Source organism: Bombyx mandarina, chromosome 01 (genome assembly GCF_030267445.1).
Source record: "Bombyx mandarina strain Sakado chromosome 01, ASM3026744v2".
NCBI classification, from domain to species: Eukaryota; Metazoa; Arthropoda; class Insecta; order Lepidoptera; family Bombycidae; genus Bombyx; species Bombyx mandarina.
In genome coordinates, this window is record NC_143208.1 from 4,133,603 (window position 1) to 4,151,370 (window position 17,768).

The 17,768-nt window shown below is 35.7% G+C and overlaps 1 pseudogene; it reads left to right on the forward strand.

Moving 5' to 3' along the window:
- Positions 1-2,641: 2,641 nt before the first annotated feature.
- On the forward strand, positions 2,642-3,585 carry LOC149503458 (uncharacterized; annotated as a pseudogene).
- The last annotated feature ends 14,183 nt before the right edge of the window (positions 3,586-17,768 follow it).

Sequence of the window (17,768 nt, forward strand, 5' to 3'; positions counted from 1 at the left end):
TTCTGGTGAAACTGGAAAGGCCTCCGGGCCACCAGTAATCTTTCAATCATAAAAAAACAAAAGCCCAAAATTTATTGTATTAATTTTCACAATAACCTACAACTTGTAAGACGGATGGTGGTCCGCACGGGTAGGTAGGTACCTACCATCGTTTTGCCTCATATTAAAAATAATATCTATTTTTTCCGTTTCCTTTGGATAGTTGGTCTCTGCTGGATCTGGATCTGCTTGAAGGAAGATCTTCCCTTTATCTTTTCCTTCAAAAGATCAAACCTGGTTGGACGGCGTGTTTCAAGGTTTGTGACATGCGGTTTATGTCTTTGGGATACCGTGAAAAATACTTTCATTATTGAGATGAATTATTTAAGCAGCATAGACTTTCAGTAATTTAATAAACAATTAATTATGATATAACTGTACAAATTGATACTTATTTTGTATTTACTTGCATATTTTTAGTATTTATTTGTATTTAATCGTATGTAAGTCTATCTTATATTGTATTTATTTTTCACATGTGTATATAAGTTTATATTTGTATGTAAGTTTAATAAGATAAAGCACCGTCCAGTTCGCTTATTCCTCTCCCTGCAAGGTTGCCTGGAAGAGATCGCTTTTAGCGATAAGGCCGCCAATTTATATCACCGACTATATTTTTTTATTAGCTTACTCTGTACATATGGTGTTAAATAAATAAAGTGTTATATTATTATTATTATATTAAATTATTTTAAGCGCCGTTAAATATTATCATCGGATATGTTCTTTATGTTGCTTTGTTTTATTGCATTAAATATTTATTTTTTATTTATTTATTTATAACTCTTTATTTATTTAACACCTTAATATGTACAGAGTAAAGTAATAAAACAAAAGTCGGTGATATAAACCGGCGGCCTTATCGCTGAAAGCGATCTCTTCCAGGCAACCTTGCAGGGAGAGGAATACGTTAACTGGACTGGAATCTTAATAAACTTACATAAAAATATATACTTAAATACACATGTGAAAAATAAATACCATATAAGATAAACTTACATACGATTAAATACAAATAAATACTAAAAATATACAAGTAAATACAAAAGAAGTAGGAACTTATACAGTTATATCATAATTATTTCATTTGCAGCAGCGGTTCGATCGTTTATCAAAGAGAAGACGTCGTCCGGTGGGTCGTTTAAATTAGACATCCACTCGTCCCCTGCAGTCGCTATGATAACAAAATTAACCAGCCACCGGCTTCAATATGATGTTATTATGTACAGAGTAACGTCGATATAGAGGACTGAAGTCTTCAAAATGTAGTCTGGTCTTTTGTTACGGTTCTCACGATATGGTTGCTTTTGTTTATTGTTTAGATGCCATTGTTTATTATTCTGAGAGGGAGAAGTCGCAGTTACCCCGGGGTCATTATGAACCAGTATCTTCAGACCTTTCCGTATATTGTGAAATACGAACCGGACATTGTTAGCGACGGCTACAAAAATTAAGCGTACCTTACTTACTACCTTACCGTACCTTACTCCAAAGGAAAGGAAAAGCGATTGCATGCAGCAGAGATGCGAATGTTGCGATGTATGTGTGGAGTAACGAGAATGGATAGAATACGTTAGAATGAATATGTTAGAGGAAGTCTGAAAGTGGCACCTGTGACAGAGAAGCTGAGGAGTGCGCGTTTGGGATGGTATGGACATGTGATGAGACGAAATGAAAATGAGGTTGGTAAGAGAGTGTTAACTATGAATGTGGAAAGATATAGAGGAAGAGGTAGACCTAAGAAGAAATGGATAGATTGTGTGAAAGACGATATGGGTAAGAGGGGAGTGAGCGAAGAAATGGTATATGATAGAAGAGTATGGAAGGAGAAAACATGTTGCGCCGACCCCAGGTGACTGGGAGAAGGGCAGGATAATGATGATGATGTATAGGTCTACCAGAATCTGATGGCAAAAAAAGTTTAAAAAATAGCGATTTTCATATGGCAACAAAAAAAAAGTCATCTGTCAACTGAAACAATTCCTCGAATTGTTTTTGGCTTGGCTTCAAATTTCGCTTAAAAAGTAGTGAAAATGTCGAAGAAACCTCTTCGATCGCAAGCAAGAAATATTTTTTTTCAATGTTTATCAAAGAATACTTGATGAACAAGGTACAGAACAAACACAATCATCGATATTGAGCCATGTGCAAGCGTTGACTGGTTAGTAGGAATGACACGTCTTGATACTTTGGTTTATTTCATTTTTCGTGTGTATTATAGTATGTATACTAAACTTTGGTTTATTTCAGGGGTTTCTAATACTACCATAAGACGAATTGTTGCTGAAGGCAGATCTAACAGAGGCGTAATTAGTACGCCCGGTAAAAAGTTTATATTTTTGATTTAGAATTGATCAGAAACAAGATAAATCGGTTTTACACTGTACGAAAAGAAATACCCACTGTCATGAAATTGCTACAAATTCTTCGGGAGGAAATCAATTTCAATGGAGGAAGAGAATCATTAAGGTAACAAAAATGAATTTCATTTTTTTCAGTTTGAATATAATCTAAAAACATAGTAATCTGAAAATAACAATTTCATTTTGTCTTCAGACTTATTTTGAAAGACATCGGATTCGAATTCGTGGCACAATCAAAAATGACTATTTTACTGGAGCGACATGACATAAACATACACAGAATTAAGTATTTGGAGCGTATGCAAAAGAATCGAAAAGCCGATGATAAGCTAGATGTGGTTTATTCAGATGAAACCTACATACACGGTTCATGTTCAGTGAACAAATGCTGGCAAAATAAAAACATTGCAGGCCCATCTAAAAGTATTTCGGTAGGGCCTAGATGGATCATTGTACATGCTGGTGAAGAAAATGGTTTTATACTAAATTGTTGTTTGGTGTATATGTCGAAGAGTACATCTGCTGACTACCACCATGATATGAATAAAAATAATTTTACAAAATGGGTTACGGAGAAGTTGATTCCCAATCTTACAAAACCTTCTCTAATTGCCATGGACAACGCCAAGTATCTACCATTCTGTACAATTAAACAAACCGCCTACACAAGCCGACCGTATTGCTGTTATAAAAGAATGGCTTTAATCAAACAATGTCCTTTACGACGATAGTTGGCGCAAATGTCAATTACTGGAAGCAGTGAAAAATCATAAGTCTGAACCTAAATATCAGATAGATGAGATTTTAAAATCACACAGCCACGAAGTCTTGAGGCTCCCACCATATCATTGTACATTAAACAACATAGAATTAATCTGGGGAATAATGAAACAAAAAGTTGCGGGTAAAAACGTCAATAGGCCTGCAAGTGCTATAAATTTTTTAACAGAAGAAGCTTTCTCTCAAATAGGGATCGATGAATGGCGAAAATCTTGTGAACATGTAATAAAAATTGAAAATCAGTTTATAGAACAAGATCGATTAATAATAATTGAGATGCAAGAGAAAAGGTTTATCATAAATACTGGGTCTTCCTCGTCTTCCTCTTCCGATGAAGACTTTTTTATGGATGTGCAGTATATGGAACCATTTTCAAGTTCTGATAGCCTATAATGAATTAATTAATTCATGAACAGAATAATTGGAGTTTTCATCTAAATTTCGAACCCCATATTCGCCACAGTAAGATTTTCAAAAATTATCCTTGATCATTTGATAAATTTTTATATTTTCATGTATCACACACAGAATCAGCCGATATAAAAAAAACTTACTTACTGGTGGTAGGACCTCTTATGAGTCCGCGCGAGAAGGTACCACCACCTTGCCTATTTCTGCCGTGAAGCAGTAATGCGTTTCGGTTTGAAGGGTAGGGCAGTCGTTGTAACTATACTTGAGACCTCAGAACTTATATCTCAAGGCGGGTGGCGCATTTACGCTGTAAATGTCTATGGGCTGCAGTAGCTTAACACCAGGTGGGCTGTGAGCTCGTCCACCCATCTAAGAAATAAAAATAAAAAAAAAAGTATCAAAACGTTTTACTCCAATTTCCCCAGTATTGCTAGCGTCAATTTCTTTTTCCCTTTTTGCCATCAGATCCTGGTAGACCTATAAATATCTATAAAATTTATGAGATGTTTACCTAAAATCCACATTATATAAAAAATATTGGATAATTACCGCAGTGAATTAATAAAGTTAAGTTTATTTGAAGTTTAACAAAAATGTACCTACGCAATGTAAGTTTTTTTTAATGATTGGCGGATTATTGGTGACCCGGAGCCCTACCAGTTTCACCAGGATAGATGGACGAGCAAAAGCTCATCCAGGAGAGGTGGGATTAGCTAACAGCTGCCCGAGCTGCCTAAAAGCAGCTGCTTCGGAAATGAATCTACTACCGGATCGGAATCGCGACCCGCTGGGAAGATCCGGCGAGAAACTCAGCGGGCTGATGCATGGGTTAGGTTGCACGTCGACCTATTTGTCTAGTTCGACGAGTACGGTTACAAGGTCCCTAAGCCTGCTTCTAGTGTTAAAGCTGAAGGCGTCTACTAATGCAAGAGTGATTGGATCTGATGGATCCATAAGGATGTGAGCAATGTAAGTACATAATATTATTGGGTAACAACTGCAGTGATTTATTAAAATCACATTTATTAAATTTTTAACAAAAATGCCCATAATGTTAGTAAATACTATTAGGTAATTACTGTAGTGATTAATTAAAATTAAATTACCACATAGCGATTATTACAGGGGCCCGAAAATATGAATTTGTTACAGACCTCAGATAGTAACGCAACAGTGGTTGACGGCAAAGACGGTCAGGGTGATGATGTTAGCTTATAAGACATCCTACCACCAGCAAAACTTTTAGTGGATTGAGAATAAATTAATAGAGAAATGTTTATCACTACATAGTATAAAACAAAGTCGCTTTCTCTGTCCCTATATCTGTCTAAGCCTATGTATGCTTGCATCTTTAAAACTATCCAACGGATTTTGATGCCGTTTTTATTAATAGATAAAGTGATTGAAGAGGAAGGTTTATATGTATAATAACATCCATTAAATAGTGGAGAAATCAATAATAAATTACAGTTTCCGAAGCGAAGCGAGGGCGAGTCACTAGTATAATATAAAGAAATCTATGGAAATAAATGTCATGGTTTTATGCAAATAGTATAGAAAAAATTATGCTCTTTTATTTTCTAGATATTATTGTACCTTTAACATGTAAAAAAATGGTTTAACATAATCCTAACCAAAAATTATCTTCAACGAAATTTCGCATACATTTTACAAATAAAACGCTGTGTATTAGATACATCCACGTTTTTACAAAGAATACAAAGGGCTCTTAAAAAAACTTACTTTTATTACCAAAAAAAAAAAAACATTTCATGGTATACATTTTCCTTCATTTTCAGAAGTGGAATATAAGGGAAGTGACTGGCGTAATCTATTCGTTTTCATGTTGAAACAAATAAAAAACTTAGACTAGGAAAACATCCTTCAAATACATTGAGGAGTTTAATTCTTTTCCTTGATAATTCGGTTTGCGAATCGTATGAGGACTTTATGAATAACTAGCTGACCCGGCAGACTTTGTAGTGCCTCAATCGATAAATAAAACACCTAAACTTTTGTATAAAACAAACTTAAAACAAATAAAAGGAATCCGTCCGACGGGGGACACATCAATGGAAAAACAAAATTGTTATTTTTGTTTAATTCCGAGCATTTCATATTTATCTACCTTTTAAAACTTCTCTGGACTTCCACACACAATTCAAGACCAAAATTAGCCAAATCGGTCCAGACGTTCTCGAGTTTTAGCGAGACTAACGAACAGCTATTCATTTATATATATATAGATAGATAATTAAAATTTAAATATATGTAAGTATGGGTTAAGTTTATCTAAAAAAATTATGATTTAACTCGTTAAATAATTCATATAAGCTAGAAATGTGAAAAAAAATCCTAAACCGTTTCTAAGTCTATGCGGAGTATACACACGCAAACTTTTACATATAGATTACAAAAAGACGCATGAAAAAATAAACAACTTTCACATATTCAATCAGTTTATAATCAACTTGTTGGATACCATTTTACGAAAATTGAAAAATCGGTCCTAAGTGATGTAAATCTGACGACGCCTGGAAATATCACCATAACACAATATACAACACTGGGGTTGCTTTGCGAAATTCAGCCGTCTCGTTAATAGTCCGTAAGGTTGAAATATAATGTGTGCGCGTCAACGCATGTTCTACTGACACAGACAACACAGATCGCTCGATACGCGAGTTCATTCTAACCTATAGTTATGAAATAGCTTGATACCGTAACTTTGCGAGATAGCTTTTAATTTGGAGTTTAATTTTTTTTTGTTACGGGGAAAATGAGTTTAATTTGTATTTTCAGGATTGGATCTAGTTGAAATTTCAAATATATGTTAAACTGAGATTGATTGATTTTAAATCGTAATTTTTCTGATTTAAATCGTGATTTTAAAACAATAATTGTGTTGGTTAGCTATGTAACTGTTGCTTTAGATATGCTTTTTATCATTTATTTTTCGACTTTGAGTGTTTCATGTTGTTAAAAAGTGAAAGATGACATTTGACAGAAATGGCGGGAAATCGTCAAGCGATATACTTTTATTTATCACCTATGCCTAACTAATAAACTAAGGATTTTTTCAACAACACAAGAGATTTTTCTCGCTTTTATTTATTCGATTTTAAAACTGATTTAATTCCATGTGATTTTAAATGTCAACTCCCGAAATCGACACGAGAATACTGCTTCTATACTCTCCTAAAGTGAACTGAAAGCAATAAAAATGATTTAATTAGTTACATCTTACTGGTGGTAGGACCTCTTGAGAGTTTGCGCGAGTAGGTACCACCGCCCTGCCTATTTCTGCCGTGAAGCAGTAATGCGTTTCGGTTTGAAGGGTGGGGCAGCCGTTGTAACTATACCTGAGACTTTAGAACTTATGTCTCAAGGTGGGTGGCGCATTAATACGTTATAGATGTCTATGGGCTCCAGTAACTACTTAACAACAGGTGGGTTGTGAGCTCGTCCACCCATATAAGCAATAACAAAAAAAAAAGTTGATGATACAATTTTAGTTGTCGCTTTTGTAAGTTATTTTTTAACCTCGAGCAAAAGGAGCTCATAATCAATACGCTACGGTACTACACAATCAACAAAATAATATACAATATGGCAGACACAATCTGCGTTCTCGGGTTACCGCAGATCCGGCACTTCAGTTAATTTAAATTATGTTAGATTGTGCGCATAGCAAAAACCCTAAGCAATCGTATAACACTCACAGTTAGGAAAGTATGAGATTTAAACCAGCTTATTAAATGTTATTATTGTGGTAGATGTGGGGAAGTCGCACTTCTCCCCCTTGGTGAGTTCACAATTTGTTGTCACCGAAGGAATGAAAGTTTCTATGAAAATGAAATTTGCAAAAAAAAAACGTGTTAAAGAATATGTTAGATAAATGGTATAGGGGCGGAGTCTTGATGATCAGAGGGGCGAAACCCTGCTGGGGTTGTAGCGAAGTCCCCTCACCCGAAATAAAACATAGAATGCAATAATATGCTAATTAAATTAATATATAAAAATATACAAATACTGCAAACCAAGTATTGCCAAGTTACATGGAATAAGCACCGGTCACCGTCTCAGCCTAGCCCATAGACACAACACAAGCCATTTAGCTATTCGCTGGATCTTCTCAGGGCGTCGCGATTCTGATCACGGTGATAGACTCAGCGAAGCACTTCAGGTTGCAGGACTAGCAAAGTCAGGTGACTACATCTACCAAGCAATGATTAGCTGGAATAGCCTTTTAGGTTACCAGATATTTAGTACGGAAAAAATGTAATAAGCATATATACAGCGCTATCAACATCAGCCTGAATCTCTCCACTGTTGGATGTAGGCCTCTCCCATAGTCCGCCACAATGAAGAATCCTCCGCTTTCCGCATCCAATTTTTTCCAGCATATCGCCGCAAGTCATCGGTCCAACGGGCAAGGGGACACCCAACACTGCGCTTACCGGTACGCAGTCTCCAATCCAGAACACGTCTGCGCCATCGGCCATCGGTTCTGCGACACGTATGTCCAGCCCATTGCCACTTCAGCTTGCTAATCTTTAGGGCTATACAGCGCTAACCATTAGTATAAGTAAATTGTTCCTAAGCTATTTAAAAAAAAAGATAAATACGCATAAACCAAGATAATTGAAGTATGGTACTCATTTATTAAAACATTTTACTGAGAGTGCAAATGGCACATTCTCCCCTGTAAGTAGAGAGGGAAGTTAGGAGAATCAAATTTACACTCCCGGCGTAATAAATTACGAACATGATGATCTATTAATAACCACAACCGTCAGCCTGGGTATAATTCTGAACGGTCAAGTACGCACAGAATATTATACCTTATGAATACATCATAAGGATCAAGTTCAGATGTTTAGTTACTGGAAGTGACCATTGCTAACCCTTTTTATAGTTGTATTGCTCAACAACGTGGCAATTTTTAAAAACTATAATGAACAATTGAGGTATAAGTACGAATTTGTTTGAAGAACTATATGGATTTCTCTCTTCGATCTTCTTAGTAAGGCGCCGATATCCAGTAGACTGTGGGATAGATGTATCCGAAGATATGAATGAATCTATTTCTAGAGACCTAAACGACTAAAACATGCATTAAAAACAAAATTAAATAATTTAATTTACAGTATTTATAGTAACTAGTTTAATCCTTGCTTGTCAAAATCTTCTTTTAATAAAATTCTTTTTAATAATGTACAAGTGTAAATGTTGTGCTGCTTGCCCGTAATAGTATTAGCCTGCTTTATTTTATTTTATTTGTTGTTTCGTTGTAGACTGCCTACAGGTTGTTATTACGAGTACTGTGTTTTTTTTTTTTTTGCTTAGCTGTGTAGTCGAGCTCACAGCCCACCTGATGTTAAGTGGTTACTGGAGCCCATAGACATCTACAACGTAAATGCGCCACACACCTTGAGATATAGTTCTAAGGTCTCAGTATAGTCCAACGGCTGCCCCACCCTTCAAACCGAAACGCATTACTGCTTCACGGCAGAAATAGGCGGGGCGGTGGTACCTACCCGTGCGGACTCACAAGAGGTCCTACCACCAGTAATTACGCAAATTATAATTTTGCGGGTTTCATTTTTATTACACGATGTTATTCCTTCACCGTGGAAGTCAATCGTGAACATTTGTTGAGTACGTATTTCATTAGAAAAATTGGTACCCGCCTGCGGGATTCGAACACCGGTGCATCGCTTCAACACGAATGCACCGGACGTCTTATCCGTTAGGCCACGACGACCATCAAATGTGTGTGCTTATGTATTTTTTGTATTTTGGGTTCATCATTTAATTTGATTTTTGTTTTGTTTTTCTTATTTTTATATTGGTTTACAACACGTTCTAAGTCTGTACACAAGTACCTAGCCTTCATTTCCGCAATGAATCAAAAGGAAACGGGGGTGACTGAAAATCAGCGCTGTTCGATTTATCGACTTTGAACAGCATTAGCTGAGCCACCTCCTTTTGCCTTTCTTTCTTTTATCTTATTTAGTGCGAAAAACAATAAATGATTTAATTATTATTATTATTCAAATAAGACAAAGTTACGCTTGGCGCGTTGATCTGAATTCAACGAGCAACGCGCCGCCCTCGTCGCGGTCATAGGAAAGGACTTGTCGCTACGATGCTCGGTAGCGAAGCGTCCTGGAAGGCGATACTTGACTTCTGCGAGTCCACCATATCCTAGAGTGTTGACCGCGGTAACCCACTTACTTCTTCCGGGTTTTGATCTCGGAGGGGATCGGACGCTTGGGTGAAAAGTGTAGGGGAGTCGTTTAGGGAGTAGGATTCTGAAAACATCGCTGGGCCCGCGGTCGTGGTCCAGTCCCACATACCAAGCGCACCCCGTAGGCGCGAGGCCTAGCAAAAGGATCGGCCCCCGGCCCGAAAAAAAAAGGCTATCCAGACTCATAATAACTGAAATCGACAACATTACTTCAGTACGCCACCAGGGCACTGCTAACCTACATGACAGTCAACGTGTTAATTGGATCATCAGATCTTGTAATGACATCTGACAAGTAGATTTTTGGTATCAAACCAGTCATTATGTATTCATGAGTGTAAAAAACAATATAGTTTCGAAATTAAGCTCTTATTTATCCTCAAACTTCATAACTAAGTACCTACGGAACTTTGCATATGATGGTATGTTTCTTTAAAAGGTGATGAACAAATGCAAAACACCATCACAAAAAACATTTAATAAAATTAGAATTACATTAATATTCGTACGTATAATATGCTAAACAACAATACGATATTTATTTATTAAGGTTAAATATAGTAAATTAAGAAACACATTAGAATTACGAATCTACTGAAGATCAATACATTATAATGATTACATGATGATGATAATTAATTATGTTTTAATAATGATAATGAAGTTACATAATATGTGTGTGTTTGAACTGTGCTATTGATTATTTTTTGATATTAAAGTAATTTAAAGTAATTGAAAACAATGAATCATCATTTTCTTTGCTTGTCTTTTCTTTCTCCTTTTTTGTTACCTGTTGGCGAGCTTTGGTGTTGTCAATATTATTTGTTAAGTTTCAACTTAACTTGACAAACACGTGCAAAAAAAAAACCTTAACAAACAAAATCAAACATGTATCACATCAAATATATCCAAGTATTGAGACTATTGAGATGACGCATTAGGCTCGAATTTTGATACTACGAATATGAATTATGTGATGAAATTATTATAATACATAAAAATACGCATATTACTAAAGCTTAACTGCCATATGACAAGTCAAAGATTGAAACGCTTGCACTACAATATGAAAATCTGATATAAAATGAAACTATATAAAAACCTACAACCCGAAACATGAAGTCAGTCTACATTCCTAAAACAGTCTCTTTTAGGCAGAAATAGGACGTGGCACAAACATACGCACGTCGTACCCTGCTTGCTGTACTCAAGTGTATGATCAAAGTTAAGTTGCTTGTTTTCCCGGTTCTGTTTCGGTGGTTTAAAGACGAAATTGTGGTATTATTTAATAGCATTTTATACTAAACGTGTAGGGGAAATTCAACCTTTTCCTAAAAAGTATTGAGGGTTAGATTCGAATACTGCGTATGCATGGTTCGATTTTATAGACGGAGAGACTGTTATTACTACACTGCATCGACTATTAGGACACAGAATAAATTACGCGAATAAGATTTTGATTATAATAGGCTTGATCTTGTTTAGTGGCGACTGCCTTAAAACAAGGTCCAAGTGAAAGGAAATAAATTTTATATAATAAAGAAATAATGCTCCAAACTAGGATTCTCATCTGTGCTATGTGTAAAGGGTACATAAACAAACATTTACTAGGATTCCTAGACACTAGAGGATGAATAGTAAATAAATTTAATAAAGATACTAATTCCGAACGAGAATTGAGCACTCGTGGAAGACTACTCAGGATGACAAGAGTTATTGCTACTAAAGAGTGATCGAACAAGTGCAAGCTAAACGCCATCTAGGCGGGCTTCGGACAGTCTGCCGAACGAGAGAGCTGGTGGTCGTGGCGCCGACGACCGCCAGTCCGGCGTCCCGAGGGGGATGGTGATGGGAGAGATGTTCTCCGCACTAAACGCTTCACTTTCCCCCCTTTGCCTTGTCATGAGTTCTGTCTCATGCGAGGTTTGGACGTTGGTTGTTGAGCGACAGGAGGTTTTAGTCAGTTCGACTCTGACATACCTCGCCCAGTATCCCCAGAAAAGGGCGGAAGTCCGGCGATTTCCTCCTGAAAAAAAAAAAAAAAAAAAAAAAAAAAAAAACCTAAAGACAGCGCCATTTTTTATATTGCCTTATGCCTTATACTTATATTCGAATGAAATACACGATTATTTAAGTACTATACTAACAAAAATCTGAATAGATTTTAACAGTTATCTATAATATTATCCACAACATACGAAAATATTTTTAATGCATATATTAAATGCATATACAGAGATGTGATGTTTTAACAGCGTTCATACTTTTAGTAATGCTCAGGTAACTATAGAATTAGATTCATTTACAACCGTTAACATGTATTTGTAAACAACATGATAGTTTTTTGATATGTCACGTTTAGATACAAATCTACTAACAGATAATAATATGTATTTAATAGTTTATCTGATGAAAACATCGTCATAAAATATCTTATTAATCAGGAGATGAATACAATTTCCGAACAGGCAATTAAACAAAGCAGTTTTTTAACAAATTTAAATGCAACAAAGAGTTACCTCCATGAGGCTAAAAATAAAAATCATTCGTTCCAAATGATAAAAATGTGCACATAGGTTAATTTTTAATATCTAAAACAATATTTTGATGAATGCCCTAAATATACTAATATTAATGTAGCTTATTGCCCAGATTGTAACAACAATAAGCCTATCATTTATTACAAGATAAAATAATAAATAAACACAAAATACATCGACCACTCTCGATCTTTGAATTGAGGAACAAGAAAGCGAAGCTTTTATGTATGATACGACTAGATTAGAATTACTTACATATATGTTATCTTAATATAAATTAATTGCTCGAAAAATATTTGGAAGCCTTGCTTTCTTTTTACCTTTTTCTATGTTATTTTAATAAAATATACTTAAAAATCAGATGGTAATTCACTATTAATTCCAAGGAAAGCGTTGCAGCAATGATTGTGTAATATATGTTAACAAAACTTTAAATAAATGGTAAGATGAATAAATTATGTCTTTTTGCCGCGTTTCTTTTTTTTTTTGGGCTTAGCCTGATCTGGCTTGGCTTGACTTGTTTCTTTTTTAGCTTTTGCTTTTTCAGTTTCATTTTTCGTTTTCCCTTTTTGTTTTACATTTTTTAAACTGGTTGATGATGCCTTGATTTTTTTTTTAGTATCTGGCTTACTGTTCGATTTATCCTTTTTATTTTTATTTTTCAAATTTGTATTTGCTTTTACCTCTGAACAGAAAGAGGATGAGCCGTCGGGCTCTTGTTTTTGTGAAAGTCGGGTTCGATTTTTTTGCTTCGAGGTCTGCTCCATTGAAGTATTATGTATTGTATTATTGTTATTCTTACTAGAACTTTCTGATTTATTCTGTACCTTTCGATTGCGCCGTCCTGTTTTTTTTAAGCGACTTGATTTCAAGTGTGCTAATCGTCGACTTATCATTTTCTTTTTACTTTTTTTCATATTTAAATGAAAAGAGTCACTTGTAATCTGTAAGAAATAAAATGAACTAAAGTGTATTTGAAATGAGAAGTGAAATTGAATTATTATATATTCTTGTGAACGTTAACTCAATTTGATATTATATTTTACTCAACAAAATGCTCAGCAAGCAATCCATCAAGTTGTCGTGTTTGTTAACTAAACATCGTTTATACTATTGCACGAATATCCAATTTTTTTTTATGCCCCTTGTAGGCAGACGAGCCTACGGCCCACCTGATGGTGAGTGGTTACTGTCGCCCATGGACTTCAGCAATGCCATGGGCAGAGCCAAACCGCTGCCTACCGCCTCTAAAGCGTATTTATGGCAGAATTGTATTATTTTTTTACCGGAATCCAGAAAACAAACAAGATATATTGTCAATAATAACTTCTCAATGATTACAAAATCTTCTAAAGATCTTTGAACAAATAAAACTGATTTTATGATATTGATCATACACAAGGCTAATCACAAGTTTAGCGCGTGAAAAGTAATAGGACTTTCTGTATGATGTCCTAATATGATGCTGTGATCCTGTATGATGCTGTCTTATATATGTAGGACACTTGGTCTTGCGAAGCTAAAAACTTTTTTTTTCTATCTCTTCTTAGTCGAATACTTCATTGCTGAAGGTCGTGTCCTTGAAAGCCCTTCGTGGCTCTTTGTACCCTCAGCTTCCATGTACTTCGGTTTTCGGCTTCTCTCAGGGCGTTCCTTTTTTTCTATACTAACTAACTATTTTTTCAAATAACGTTACAAAGCGATGTCTTTAAAACAGCTTTGAATATAATATGAGTCTAATGGAGTTAAATCTTAAATAATTCGACAAGATCAGACACTCTATCTTTTGGTGAAGAATATTGTTTTCTCATATTGTTTCTCTTTTGGGTACTTAGAGAAAAACTTGCACTGAAATAGCCAGCAGCTCATAACTTTGTTCGGTGAGCCCCAAGCAAAATCTCTGACAAGCCTACATCATACTTTGCGAGTTTCTCTTCGTATTTAACACGCCTATTGTCTTTTCATCACCAGCGTGTTTCGTTCTAACAATTCTGAAATAGTGGCCAGATTTTTGTTTTGTGAAGTTTGAGTTTTTTTTTCATTGCTTAGATAAGGGGTCGAGCTCACAGCCCACCTGGTGTTAAGTGGTTACTGGAGCCCATAGACATCTACAACGTAAATGCGCCACCCACCTTGAGACATAAGTTCTAAGGTCTCAGGTATAATCACAACGGCTGCCCCACCCTTTAAACGGAAACGCATTACTGCTTCACGGCAGAAATAGGCAGGGCGGTGGTACCTACTCTCAAGAAGTCCTACCACCAGTAAGATGTAACTAATTAAATGATTTTTTATTGCTTTCAGTTCACTTTGGGAGAGTATAGAAGCAGTATTCCCGTGTCGATTTCGGGAGTTGACATTTAAAATCACATGGAATTAAATCAGTTTTAAAATCGAATAAATAAAAGCGAGGAAAATCTCTTGTGTTGTTGAAAAAATCCAATACGTTTTCAAAAAATCCTTAGTTTATTACGTTACGTACGTACGTACGTACGTAGTTATTACTTAGTTTATTATTTATTAGTTACAACGGCTGCCCCACTCTTCAAACCGAAACGCATTACTGCTTCACGGCAGAAAAAGGCAGGGTGGTGGTACTTATCCACGCGGACTCACAAGAAGTCCTACCACCACGCTAATTATAATTTTGCGGGTTTGATTTTTATTACACGATGTTATTCCTTCACCGTGGAAGTCAATCATGAACATTTGTTGAGTACGTATTTCATTAGAAAAATTGGTACCCGTCTGAGATTCGAACACCGGTGCATCGCTCAACACGAATGCTCCGGACGTCTTATCGCTTAGGCCACGACAACTTCAAAAGTAATAAATAGCCGTGTTTCAATGAACATCAATATTATAATTTTATAAAAAAAAATCCTTGTCGTTCACGGTTTTTTCAAACTAAGCTGCGCGTACTGTTCAGTAGGTCACTTTGACCTGGTATCAAGTATGTATAATGAAAATGTGAACCTATACTACTATGTGAACTAGCTATATACATAAAGGAAAAAATGCTTAAGAGTACTTTTTTTAATAACTTGTGTTCTCGCCCGGCTCTTATTAAAGCCCCGGTCACCGTCCTGGTCGCACCCGTCGCTTGCGACGAAGGGCTCGACAAGCGAATTAACCCACAGACACAGCCCACTGAGTTTCTCGCCGGACCTTCTCAGTGGGTCGCGTTTCCGATCCGGTGGTAGATTCTACGAAGCACTGCTCTTGCTAGGGTCAGTGTTAGTATCACTCCGGTTTGAGTCCCGTGAGCTCACCTACTTGTTAAGGATACGCTGATATAGCCTCTCAAGGCTATCAGCTTAGATAAGAAAAAAAAATTTTAGCTCCCATACACTTCATTGAGCCAATGAGAATCGCTTTCATTTGTGTAAAGTTATCCCAATCATCTTCAATTGAATTTTGCCGCTGATTAATATTCTCCAGAGCTGTCTCTCTTGCTCGATTTCGATTTTTTATTTATACATGTTAAATCAATCCTTTTCGGGACTTCAAGCTGGTCATTTCATAACAGGGGTGTCGTTAATATCGTTTGACGGTCGCTGCTTGAGTCTAGCGGTATCGTCCACGAAGACTCATACGAAGTCATCTATACTAATATTATAAAGCTGAAGAGTTTGTTTGTTTGAACGCGCTAATTTCAGGAACTACTGGTCCGATTTGAAAAAATATTTCTAAGACTAATGCAAGCGGAGAACCAATATATAATATTTCAAATTCGGGGTTTTAATCCCTTTTGAGAGCTTCCACTGTATCTGTATTTGTCTAATGTATGAGAGTCTCTTTTGAAGTCGGTTAAAAAGCGTGATTTTGGATACCTTAAATAACTCTAACATTCTATTATTCAAAAATATTTTCACTTTCTACGTAAATGAAGGGGCGGGTAAAATTTGGCGTTATGCCAAAGTAACTATTCCACGCGGATGAAGTCGCGGGCAAAAGCTAGTCACTTATAAAAAGTGCGTAAGGCCTGTCGCATGAGCTTCAAGAAACTATTCGATGTATCGATAAAAGTCTCATCGTACAAAAGAATTAGCAGCGAACAAATACTCCAATTATGTTGAAAATGTTTCAATTCATTTATAGGATATAATAGTACATTGTGCACCAAAGGAGAAAAGTTGGACATTTCCCCCCGCGTGTAAAATTGCCAGCCGAGCCGAAGGCGAGGCTCAAAAAAAAAACAATTTAACTGTTTTTTTATTTTTAAGTAAACTACTACTATTTGAATAAGAACTGTCTGGTGAACTCATCTTTGTTTAATACTTCACTATTAAATTTTATTGCCTTTTGTTTACTTAACTTTTACACTTAACACAATATTGCAAATTACCAGAGCACAACAATGGTGGAGAATTTTAGATGCGTGAGAGCAGACGTAGACACTAAAGCGCATGCGCACTTGTCCGTACCCTGGGAGAAAAAGTTAGACTTTCTTCCCTGTACAGCGGGACGAAAACCGAACTTTCGGCGTAGGTAGGAGAAAAAATATATGTAAAGTCTAGTTATGTTTGGAATTTTTGTACTGTTTCGTGACGATTAAATTGCACGCTATAAAACCGCTTTTTTTTTTCATAGAATGCATACTTTTTCATTTAATTATCACACGAAAAACAAGTCGGTAGTGTTTCGACAATTTATAAAAAAATAGAAATATGTCTTTGACACGTGCGGTAAAGCTAACTTTTGCGACCCACATTGTTTTTGAACGTAGAATACTTATGACTAATGACAACAAGTAATTTCATGCGTAGCAAGCCATTCAGGACTTCGTGAAGAAAGCACACATCAGTAATATTGCATAGACATGTGAGACTACGGAAATTGAGGTGCAGCAGACGGTGTTCGTAATCAGGATGTGGTTTGCTTAATTCTAGTATGTTGATTGCCTGAGTGTGTCATTATTAAATCACGTCTGTATCGATTTCTCAAAAAAAGTACTTATTTTCAATACTCCTACAACTCATTTTAAATTTGAATTGTACACCTGTATAATTAATATTAATGGCTACTTTGGGATCTATTTCTATGTAGTTAATTAAAAACATAATCACATATAATAATTTTTCCATATATTATTTTTATACATAAATATTATAATTAACATAATATATTTTATGAATGTGTGGTGAATGATGAAGTACATTGTGTTAATGTGTGATATAATTATTAATATAAGTACATAGCTAATACATATACATAATATTAAAAACCTAAATGATGGGTGTATTAATTGTCATTGAATTTTATGAAAAGCTTCTGTAAACTGTACCAAAATTTAATTGATTTGAGTAATTTACACTGTATCGAGCAATACAATTAGCTGTAATTATGTTCACGGATGGACCAAAAACGTTTTTAATAAGC